Source organism: Haliaeetus albicilla, chromosome 25, assembly GCF_947461875.1.
Source record: "Haliaeetus albicilla chromosome 25, bHalAlb1.1, whole genome shotgun sequence".
NCBI lineage: Eukaryota > Metazoa > Chordata > Aves > Accipitriformes > Accipitridae > Haliaeetus > Haliaeetus albicilla.
Window position 1 is genome coordinate 10,434,822 of NC_091507.1, and position 12,939 is coordinate 10,447,760.

Here is a 12,939-nt window from a genome sequence, read left to right on the forward strand (position 1 = left end):
CAAATGCAGGCTAATTATAAATATCCATTTCTGATCTATATACAGCCTAGTAACATGTACAGTGAAATTTATTATAGGAAATAATTTATGCTTGCACAGTGGAAAAATGATATATATTTAATGGCCTTTGCATCTAATTATCAGGCAACTTTCTAAACAAAGCTCAAAGCTGACCAATTTTTATACTCACAATCTCACTCTGGTCTGCTTGAACCAAGACAGAAACAGGTACCAGAGATCTCAAGAAAACAGTTTATTTCTCTCTAGCCGTGTCATTTTAATCTCCTAATTGTAAAACTTACATATGCCTTTCTAAAATCTGTATTTGGATAGGTAATTCTAAATACACTTTATCTGCCTTATTCACTTGCCATATAATAGTTGTAGTGTTCTTAAGAATTAGTCATAGACTAAAATAATAAGCACAGCACTAATAAATATTACATTTGCAAATATCTTGAAAAATGGAGCCTGACTTCACTAATGTCTTATAAGATCACTTGATGCAAAAAAATCTGCATTATCTAGTTTACAAACATTTTGAATGAAAATTTAAAGGTACCTGAAAGATAACAGCTGTTATCATTAGTTGAATGGAAATTAAATGACCTTTCTTAAACCATTACATATATACATTATATAAACTCCTAAGGTCCATCTAGTCTTCTGAGACTGAGTTTTGTTGTGATAGCATCATTCCTCCTGCCAAAGTTGTGTCATCATGTTTGCAGTATTGCAAAACAACATGCTTTGGGTTAGATTGGCTTGTACATTGCAATACTGCAGTATTACTGATGTCACAGCTGTCTGGTGTCTCATGAACACCCAAACTGCTTAGGAGGAACCTCAGGCTTATGTGGCATTTCCTTCAACAAACTCTGCTCCTCTTCATCAGTCTTATCCAACTCCAATCTAAGTACTCATAGTACTTCTAGTTCCACACTTGTTGGCTACATTGCTTAATTCAGGCAAGGTGTGAGAGCTGGTATAAAAAGTGTACAAGTTGCTTTATCAAAGTAACTCTGCTCTGGTAGAGTATGGGTGTTCAGGATCAGTCAAGACGTAGGAGCAGTATTTTATAGACTTATGTAGGGCTCCTACCCAGAGGAAGGGATGAGTGATTGAGGTAAGTCTCTTGGAAGTGAGTAAGCAAAGTTGGTAGGTGTTCCACCATTTTTTGCGGGGGTGATGGACCTTTTCTGGTTAGGATGGGTTTCTCCCTGGTCTGAAGGGGAAGAAAAATGCCTGTGCCTGATATAAAGGAGTGTATTGTTTTGTTTCCTCTCTAACGGCTTGGATTCCTCTGTTATGCTTGTTTTATGTACGTAAAATAAAAATGATTTTTTTTTTTATTAGAGCAGTTGTTGGAGTGTTTTATCTAGGCTAGAGGAAAATGAGATCATTTTGTATCTGGCACAGTATAAGAACACAGTAGCTGTGCCCAGAAGGTAATCTGAAGCTCCTTATAAAATAGCTGGGAGAGCAGGGTGGAAGTTTTTTACCAACAGCTGTATCAGACCCTGAGGCAACAGCAGTAATTCTGCTTGGCAGAAGCACTATAGAGATCCACTCTGCCAGCAACTGAAGCAGTAGGAACTGAAACTGCAAAGAAGCCAGCAAGAAGACAGTGGCAATCCTTGCTATTTTTCTGGCTCTTGAGAACCAAAGACCGCACTAAGAGCAGTTACATGAAGACTTGTGTAATAGTCCACTGAACCTGTGTCTGAAGATGACCTAAAAATCCTTTCCAAGGAGTCTTGAACAGTTGCCTGGAGTATAAAAGCAGCTTTGATATAAGTGGGCCATCACTGGTATGAATGGGTCCTGCTTTGGCAGGGAAGTAACTTGAATCTTGGTTGTAATCCAGCTCTTGATTTGTTATGGGCATCCATACCTGCGGATGGGAGAATGAACGGAAACCTGCTGAAAGGTACTGCACTGCACTGATGGGTCCTGTCAGCCTTTTTGCTCTCTACTCCATTAATATCTCCAATAATCTCTACTTCATTAAACTGGACCAGAGAAGACATTGTAAAGTCTCTGGGCCCAGATTTGGGCTTTTAAAGTCCATAGTGGTCTTTGTGAAATGAAATTGTAGCACTGAACTCTATTGCACTGGAGACAGTGGCCACAAGACCCCTGAAAACATCCTCTGGAGCTGGAACTAAAGAAAATCAAGTTCAGCCTTGATGTCTGAATTTGAATGTCTGAAACTGCAACAAAATGCCCTATCTGCAATATGGGAAGTCACACAAGCTTCTGGGATTTCTCTGTCCTATGGGTTAAAAGAAGAAAGGCAGCCCTTAGGGTACACCAGCTCTCTTCCAGGGCAGAACAACAGGCTGTAAATCAGCACAATCCAGTGCAGTCTTGAACAGAAAACTGAGGGCAGGTTAGGTTTCCTTTGTTAAAGGGTCCAAGGTTCATGCATTGGAGCTTGTTATCAGTGTGCAATTCTTAAAGTCTGGTCTGAAAGAGTAATAGAAGCTTGCTGTCACTTTCGCCCACAGAAGACAAATTCTCTGCTAAATGACAGTGGCCACACATAATTCTGGAGTTTTGGAGAATTTCAGCATCCTTCCTGGAGATGGTGCAAGACTGATGTTAGGTTATTGACACAGAAAGCATGGCAGGTGTACTGCAGACAGATCATGCCATTTCAGCCCTCCTGCCGGGAAAACAGATCTCTTCTTCAGAGAGAATCTGTCCTTTGTGCAGCAGGCAGAAGCTAGACAGCTAGTTCTGATGTATGTTCATGATCACGCTGCGGAGAACCCATATTAATTAACATCACGTCTACTCACATTTGCTGTACGGAAATCACTTCTAGATCCTCAGTGACTAGGGAACACAGGAAAAAGCACAGATTTTCCAGTTAATCTTGTAGCAGATGATATAGTCCACCTACATTAGTTGCAAACTCTGACCAGGGCATACTCTTCTATGCTGATTTCCAGAAATTGAATATACCATCTTAATGTGATTAATATAGTATATGTATATCCAGCTCTTTGTCTTCATATATTTGAAGGGTGGTGAAAGCCTAGCACACACTAGTACTTTAGCACGAACCTTTAGAACAAGTCTTCCAGTGTAGGTATGGTCATCACTATCATCTTAAAAAACACCCCAGGCTCTATCACAATCTTGCATGCAAAGAATTTGCCTGTCTCTCCCATACCTTGGCTGTTAATTAGCCACATTAATCTTCTGCTTGATCTAAAGGGAGTCCTGGACCATGTTTCAGACTTGCAGATGTTGTTGGTATGTTATTGTAAGCTTTGACGTGGTGATCCACATCACTTCATAAGCTGCATACCAAACTAGCATGTAGTAATCATTGAATCACCTATGGTGGTAGTCTCTTCCCATTAAGTTGGTCAGCTGCTGAATTCAATGAGTGGAGACCAAGTTTTAGGGTATACCCTGGAGACTTGGACAATTCAAATTCTCTGAAGTGAAGAACGTCGGAGGCACTCCTCCTACTAACCAAGTAAACTCTCTCATAAGATTTGCTGCGTAGTTCCAACAATATATATATATGGATTTTCTACTACATTGTTCCTCAGCAAATCATCTTTTCTAGCAGACACCTCAGGGAATACAGCAGTCAGCTGCCTGCTCAGAGATCAATCTTTGTAAGGTTGAGTACATCCTGTACTCCAAAGCCTGAGTTTCATTTTAAAGTTTATTTTTATATGGGCACTTTGGAATGCATTTTCAAGGCAATATTGTTGGAAGACTGTAAATGCATTGCAATGTATCTGAACTAGAATTTTTTGTCATCAAACTAAACAGTAGGGTACCAATTTCATTACGAGAATGGCCCACATTTAACTACTTTCCTCTTGAAGCTTCACTTTCAACTGACTGTGCATTTGCAAACTGTAAGCCATTGAGCTCCTGCGACCCAGTTATTTAATTCTAGGTGTTTACAATATGCCATCATCCATGTTTTATCTACTAAATATGTGCCTTCTCAGCAGCAAAGCTACATCTCCAACTTCACTCACCATTGCTCCTGAGGGCACAAAGAAGCAGCCTGTCTGCTCTGGGAGAACAGTACTGAGAAGCTGGAGTTCCCACCTAAGGGGCTTAAACAGGGTCCTAGCAGAAGAAATGGTGATGAGCTGATGCAAACCATTTCTAGGGAGAGTCTACCAGACAGTGCATGATAGAAGGAGGCTGTCCATGAAGCTCCTCTGCTCCACATCAGAGCAGCTGCAGAGCCAGCTACTTTAGTATTTAATATTTAATATTTAAAACTGAGTTTAATATTTAAATCAGAGCTGGTTTGAGAGTTGTAATGAAAGGCAGCTGTGGTAGTTACTTATCTGAGCTGGAAGGAAACCAATTGGCATGAGGTTAGTCTCACTGTGTTCGGCAGATGTTCAGTGTTATCCACAATCATCGCACACGCTGATCTGCACCTATTAGTAAGACAAGGCTATGTTTATATTAAGTGTAACATTAAGATCTTAGGCAATGTCAGAAAGGCATTGTCACCTTCTAGGGAAATTCATTCATCTTCTCTAAATCCTGGCAATGTCTATCCTGAAAAGTCATTTTTCATAGTAGTTAAGGTACCTATTATATGATAGGTCAATATTAATGCCCTGTTGTACGTCATGGATCCTAACATAAAGTGGGTTTTAGTGACTAAAATGCTTGGGTTGAATTTGGTTTGAGTTTACACAAAGCAGCCGACAGGAATGCTAACTAACTTAGGTGAAATTGGAAGTCATGTTTCTGGTCCTTAGCAGATGAGGTACCAGGGATGCGGGACAATTATTAGACTGAATTACTGAGTTTCTTCTTATTTCAGCTATTCTGCTTATGAATTTGGGATCTCTTTGACATACATCTGTCTTAAAGATGTCTTTGATAGTGTTTGCTCCTCAAATACTTACTCCAAAGGGGCTGGTCCCTCTTACAGTTCTACTGCCAGTTGGCACAGCCTTAGGTTTACCCTGGATGTATGAAGATTGTGATTAGTAGTACCCTGACAACAACCGACTTCTGCACAAAAGGAATTAGGGTTGCTATACTGTCAGAATATGATCCAAGAACAGGAATCCCTGTGCTTACATGTCACTAACTTTGAAGTGCCTAGAAACATTTACCAGCTATATGAGATGTCCAGCAAATATTGTAGGTAGCATCAACCTTCAGGGCAAGTCTTCCTATATACGGACTGCAGAGAGATAAAGTGGTCTTTAACGTACATCATACTATCTCTAGTTGTAATGATTAAGAGTATTTTAATGATGATTTTAATGATAACTACTGCTGAAATGAGATCATGTGGTTGAGAGTCATGAGCGACTGTAACAAATAATATTGTCTCAGGTCTAATGATCTAATCTTAAACTCAATGAAATGATGAGGTTCCTTCATCAAACAAATGTGACTTAAAAAAAGAAACAGAACAAAACAACACTTTTCAAACGGAAGCTGTGAACAAAAGCATATTTTTAAATCTTTTGTCTCAGGAAATCTTTCCTTCAAATGAGGCTGACTGCATAATAGCACTGTGAAAGGCAGATAAGGTAATTGCTACTTCAGCAATAGAACAGCAGGAATGCCTGAAACTCCATCCTCCCTGTGATTTAGCCAGTAGCTGAAACAGAATAATTCTCTACCTTAATGTTTCTTTTGGACTCTGTTTGGCTGACTTCAGTTTTGCCAACCCCCAAAATTAATATTTGGGAGACTTCCCTCTTTCGGCCCTTAAATAAATAATTGTCTTGTCTGATTGATTGTTTTGTTCTTTTTTTTTTTTTTTTTTCCCCTTTAACTTCTTCTGCCCCACTCTGAGCTCAGGGACAATGATAGGTGCAGCAACACCTGCCAGGTTAGAGCACGGAAGGCTTTCAACCACCGTTGTGAGAGTTCCCTCTCCTTAAAAAGGAAAAAGCCAGCTGGATTTGGAGATGTGCATTAGTTAGATGTGTAGGGAGAACGAAATACGTCAGCTGCAGTATCAAGTAGGAAGACAGAGATCTTAGCTCAGGAACCAGGAGTATACTTCACTAGTACTGCACTGCACCCAGGACTACTGCCTGGCTTAGGAGGAAGACACATTTTAGGCTGTTTGTTTCTGCAGGTTCCTATACCCACGTCAATTCTTCCTGCTGTGGGAATGGCTGAGGAGCACTGTGGTTATAAGCTATCCTGCACAAGTCATGGGGGGCCACCAAGCATTAGCCCATTCTTCCTTCTACCTTTGCAATGAGAGTGTGGCCAAGTGGTTGCTGACAATATAGCAGGATGTAAAAGTGCTCTTCCCTTTGGAGCCTGGGCACCTGTATCATAAAACACAAACTCTTATCAAATTATCTAAATAATGAGAAAAACAGTAGCAGCAGAATCAAAGCCTTGCTGCTAGAAGGTAGGCTACAGCCACGCAGTAGCTTGAGGAAATGACCACCATGCTGAGATGCTGAAACGAAGCGGATGGGAATTTTTTTTTCTAGCAAGTAAGAAAGCAGCTTGCTATTTGCAGTAGTGCTTAAAACAAATACATGCAAACACTTGCTCATCTGAACTGTGAAACGAATGCATTACAGTTAGCCTCTGAGATTCAGTCCTGAGCTCTTCTCAATATTTAAGATTAAGCACATGGATCTACTAACGCCATCATGCTGAGCAGGAAGTGGCACACCTAAATGCCACCCGAGTGTCTGGGCTCTGAGCCTTCTTTTCCACTGGTTCACTGATGTTTGGGCTTCTTTTTCCATGCACAGAGGATTGCAAGCAGGAGTATACAGGTTTTTGAGTACACAGTGATTATTCATGGGTGAAAGCACACAGAAGATAGCTAGGTCTAACATGCCTAGCGTACAATGCTCAGTACCCCAGGGCGACATGTTCTTGTTGATCACACAGTTGTCAGTCATGTGGGAAAACCTCAGTCTTTGTTGCTCCTTGGAGCAGGCTAATCCTCTGTTGCTGAGTTGCTGTCTTCTAACTACCTTTTGTTTTTTTTCCTCAGTTTTCTAACTTTCACATTAGCAGTTTTCTCCTGAGGCCTTGAGTTAATAACTAATATGAGTCAACAATTTCACTTTCTGTGTGTGTGTGTTTGAGTGTGTGCTTTTCTTATCTTGCCTGGCTCTCTCACTGCCTGACAACAATTTTCTTCAGTAAAGCCACACATCTTAATTAATTAATTGGACCCTGTGCTGTGGGCTACTGTTTATGGTCTTTGGAGAGGACATGGCATTTTAGCCCAGCTATTTTCAAACTGATAATGGTTGCTCCATTAGGGACCTGGGGAATGCATCTCCTAGTGAGGGAAGGTGGCCTGTCCCTGGGGAGCTGCTGAGAGACGAGTAGGGGAGGGAGGAAAGCAAGAAGATGGCCTGGGAACAGAGCCAGGAGGTGAAGAGGTGCTTAAAAGGTTCCCTCTGGGTGAGGAGACAGGCAGCACCAAGAAGCGTGGCTGAGGCAATCCATGGATTTTGAGAGCTGTTGGGAAAAGCCACCTTCTCCTGTTGTCTCTGGTCCTGGTGTCCCTGCTGAGGGGTACTGGTTTGACTCTGTGGCTTGCAGCAGTTACAGGCTTCTCCTGCTTTCTTTCTCAGCCTGGCTGTCAGGAGCTCCTTCACCCCCTTCTCCCTCTGCCCTCTCCTTGCCATGTCCCCTGCTGCACTCCAGCCAGCGTTCCCCCTGCACCCATCCAAACCGAAAGCAACTTTTACATGGGAAGAGCACCCAAAATCCAGAATGTACTTATGGTGAGGGGGATGTAGAAAAGCAATCTGAGGACTGCTGGCTCAGTGCATCTTCTCCCACATTGCTGAGGAGGAAGTGGCACTTCTCTGCATCCCAAAATAGCATGACAACATTTGAATGCCCAAATGGCACTGTGTGCATATATGACAGGGGTTTCTCCTTTGTCACAGGAACTATCTCTGTAGGGGCCGAGTCATGCTAGTACCTGGCTGGCTCTCGGGGGAAGAGCTAAGGAACCTGTGAAGGCAGATGCTCACTCTGAAGAAATGGCATGCAGCATCCATCCATCTTCTCTGGCCCTTCTAGGCAGCTGTCCAGTCTGTCAGCCCTGCCTAGCAGTGACTTAGGTGTAAATACTTCAGTGCATTGTTGTTGATAAGCTCCCACTGTCCTTTGGGGTGGTTGTCATGTCACAAGAACTACCATCTGCATCATTCATACAAAACCTAGCAGCTGGGAAAACTGTCATTTTGGCTGCTAGTTTTTACTTGTTATTTGAGTGTTGACAGAGTCCCTCTCCTCTGGAGATCCCTCTCTGCTGTTCTTTTTTTAGTGCTTCAAACTCTTCTCCTGTTCTACTCTTCCAAGTATTCTCTGGTTGCTTACCTATGTTCCAATGACTAATGTTTTTGAAGGGGTGAATCTCTGCGCTTTCTATGTCCTTTCTAGTCAGACACTTAAACGTTACCGCAATAGGTCTCCTACACCGAAATGAAGCATAGGAGAAATGGGGAATCAAGACAGTTTCTTGAACTTCTATGCAACAGTAATCATTAACTTTGACCCCCTACCTACATGCTAGAATTAAATGAACAAAGTCCTTGCTGTGAAACTATTTTTCTTCAATATAAGAAATACTTGCAAACTGAATCAGCAACTTAACTGTAGCATGTGTATTTTTATGGTCCATTAGTTTGACAGTCTGGCCAGTTTAGATGGCCCATGTGGGTTAAACGCAAAGTATGTTTAAAATGATGGTTCAGGCAAGAAATGCCCAAATTCAGCCTTTCCATGCAATTTTAATATGGCCTGCAAGTGCAAGTATATGCTGATATAGCATTAGTGTATCATAAAGCTGTGAATCACTGTACCCATACAAGAAGGGTAGAAGTCAGGAAGGAGGCTACTGTGAGGCAGAGGTCTTCAGCTTCTCGGAGAAGTTGAAAGATGTCAGATGACTTTGGGGTCCAGATGGAGGGGACTGTCATTTTCTTCAACACCTGAATACCACGTGGTATCGCTGTCAGGGCCATGAGGGCCCCTGTAGCTCTGACTTGCCCCGACCAGCCTCAGCTGGGACCCCCACCCACACTCTCTGCCCATTGATGCAGGAGCTCCACTGAGGCTCAGGCCTGGGTGTAAGCTACGTCATAGTGCTGTGTGCTCCCGGCCAGGCCCCTGACATGCCTGAACTGTTGTTTGTATCCCCGAGACTCATCTCAGACCTGACTTGTCACCTTGCCTTTGCCTGTCACCACCCTTCCCTGCTTGCCCAGTTCAGGCACTGTGCCGTGCTGGTGAAGGCAACACCTGCGCTGTGGTCACCCTCAGCTCCTGGCTTGCCTTCCCTTCTAGAGTAGCTCTGCTGCTGCTGCTGCTCCCTGGCAGCTACCTCAGGTCTTCCAGAGCCTGGAGCTGAGTACCGTGGAGCCTGTTCCCCAGGCTGTGCCAGGGTCTGTCCCCAGCTGCTTACCCACCAGCTTCCAGGCTGCACACAGGGGCTTGCTGCTCCTGGCTGACCTCCAAAGCCTGCAGGAAGCTGTGGTCAGCATGCAGAGGCAGACAGCAGCCCGTCAGGTTTCTTTCACATCCCCTGCACCCAGAGCAATCTCTGTCCCCCAGCTCCTTGAACCCTTCAGCTGGAGTTGGGCAAGGTGTAGTGGTCCTGACCAGCAGAGCATTGTACACTGAGGAGTTAGTGATCCACATAACAGTTAACCTGAACAAGCCTGGAGGTCTGTGCTTTGCTGCATGTACAGGTTGGCACTGAGGCTTTTGCCGTGCTGCACATACCCGTTGGCGACAGGACAACCTCGGCCAGCTCACTGCAACAGCTCCCACTCAGTACCAGTCATTACACCACCTGTATGTCCTTGCCTTTATCTAGCAGTGCAGCAAGAAGTTCTCATGCAAGCATCCTTTCTGTTTGACAGTAGAAATGATTAATAGAGTTGTTTTCTTGTAAGGAAATCCCATCATAGCTTGAATGATCAAAATGGTGTAACCATTTCCAAGGACGGGGTCTGCACAGTGTGCTGCAGGTGGATCAGAGGCCCATTTGATGCTGCGTGACTTGAGGTTTCCAGTGTCAAAGGGACGTAAGAGTATCTGTACTATTCTCTCTTTCTTTATACTGTTAGATTTAATAAATAGGATTTTATATGACAATTTACAGAGTCTGAGTGACTTTCTTACTGGCCTCATCATGGTGCAAAACATAAGGGTACAGGAATTTACTAGTCAGATGCAGCTGATGTTTACTGCCTACCCAGGGACCCACTCAGCAAGATACCAGCTGCTCAGCAGTGGCAACTGCTGCACCAGAGAGGAGCGTACCTGGACCCTTGGAGGAGCCCTGCCATGTCCTCCCTTACTACCCCCAGAGGAGGAGCCCACAGAGGCAGGTGTCACCCAACCCCACTCCCCATCCCAGAGGCAGGATGCAGATAGAAAGAAGGGGTGAGAAGGCCCATGTACCACCCCAACGCCCATACAACTGCCCCATTGACATGGTGACAGGAAAGGAGGTGTCCTTTGGGCACATCTACGCCTTGTCGCTCTCTGAATTAGCAGGGAAGCTCAAGGACAGTCTGGCATGTGGGTTCGTCCATCCCCCTGCTTCCCTTGCTGGGGCCGCTATGCTTTTCTTGTCAAGAAGAACAATGTGGTCTCTATCCCTGTGTAGATTGCTAGTCTGTAGTATTAGACCAAATTAAATAGCTGTGAAAGTCAACTGATTTGTGGATAGTTTTAAAGCTATCATTCTTTAAGAGTTTTGGGAGAAAACATAACATTGTACTGAATTTCTGGTTTAAGCAGCCTGACTAAGAGGCAAACCTTCCTCATACGAGCCTTTTCTTTCATTAAAGGTTCATCTTATTTGTGAGATGCTGCCTCAGTATCTGTTTTTCAGCATCTAAGCATGCCATGAAGTGACAAGGAGATGGGTCCAAGCTGCAGTGTCAGAGTGGGAAGGAGGGAGAGGCTCATAGCTTGCGAAGTTTCGATGGAGTATAAACATGGAAGATTAAAGGGCAGTGAAAAAGGTGATGGCTGGCTTGTCAATGGTAAGGGAAAGAAAGTATTGTGAGCAGGAAAAAGGTGATTAGATTGGCAACTGCAAAAGAAGCAAGACTCAAAACCAGCAAGAAAATGTGTAGGTCAGCAATGGCAATGAGAGGGGGTGATTCTGAGATTAAAAATTGTGCACCACCCAGGGGTGACAGAATTTGGCCTCAAGAGAACAGGTATCACAGGGAATAGGCTGGACACTGTCACTATCAGAGTGGAGGAATATTTTTTTTTTTAATAAAGTTTTTGCCAGGTACAAAATTGACACAACAAAATGTCACCTAATCATGGCACACAAACAAAATTTCATGGTACTGAGCAACTTCATTGTTAAAGGTCACTGCATCTGACTCTCATATCCTGCAGTTCAGGTAACTAAGAGACAGTGCCTCCTTTATTACCTTTTCTTAGAAATAAGGGAGGGAAGAATGTGCCTTAGAATAAGCCAGTTTAGATTTTAATCTCTAAAATGGATTGAGAAACTAAACAGGTATGAAATGACAGCATAGAAAATGCTAGTACATGCACTTTCTAAGTAAATCATCACTTCCGCAAGATGAAAACATTTACTAGCTTCAGTTTTAGTATTTTCTGGATGCTGATCTGTGCCTATGATTCCAAGACATCTAAACTTACCATCAGCTTAGCTGGGTATGTATTTAAATAGCTGGTTGAACTGGGATGACTCCCCCTTTCACCATATCTGTGCTGTATCTTTCTGTAACAGCACTGACATGCTTGGGAAGAGTAGAGTAAAACAATATTGTTATCGTAAGTCTATGCTCTTTGAGAAAGAGAGATTAGAGTTTTCATCTGACACTCCCACTATGAAAAACTGCTTAGTAAAATAGCAGAGTAAATTTTGTGTGACGCTTTCTCTTTTCAGCATCCCCTATTTTTGTTGCTCACCGTGCACGTTCCTCCCACAATGTGGAGCTATCTCACCAGGGAAATGGGAGGATGGGCTGGTGAATCCTAGACTTCCACTGCCGAGCAGCACTATGCTAATTTCTTGGGCAGTAGGCCGTCATTTTGGAGGGAAGGATGGTTATTAAAGAGGAGAGCATTAGTGCTATATTTAACACCTTGTTCTAATGCTTTAAATGATTTTCTATGCACTTAGTGAAGGAAATCTAATGTTTAAGATAAGCAATCAGCTGCAAACCATCAGGAGAATACTTCCAGCTCTCAGGGTTGCAGCCCTTCATTCCCAGGGTCCCCTTCCCTTCCTTGCCCAGCACTGAACTGGATTTTTATAAATTATGGCTCACTCAGGAGCAAGATGTTGGAAAGCCCAGAAGCTCAAATACACAGGCAGCTTTTGTGAAATACGCAAAAAATAGGTTCTTGAATGCATATCTGAAAAGAATATTTTACGTTTCTTTCCGAGAGATAACTCATTTAAAATACTTTGGAGCTAAGGCAAGAGCTGACCCCAAACCCTGACAAATCTCATTTGTAAGCCATTTCAGAATAGCTTACTTAGGCCAGCGGCCGTCTCTGTCCTACATGGTTTACTGTACCTGTATAGACTGATTACATCAGCGTGTAGGTTTCCTCCCCTCCTTTACGGCAAAGAACGGGAAAGGTGTCTGAAAGATTTTGGCTGTCATGTAAGTCTTGATATATTTTAATCCTGTGCTACGTGGCTACGAAAATGGAGAACGCCAGTATGAAGTAGTATCCCCGTGACAGAATTATTTGTAACTTGTCTATGCTTCAACATAGGAATATTGCATGTTGTATACCTATGACAAAGTTGTGTCGGTGGGCAGCAGGGAGAAAAGCTGCCTGTGTACCTCCTCCCCAGCTGCTGAGCTTCGGTCATGCTGGACCTTGTGGCAGGAAGGCAGGAGGGACCACGGCTCCCGTGGATGGACTGGCAGAACGGACTTGCTGTCAAAGTGGAGA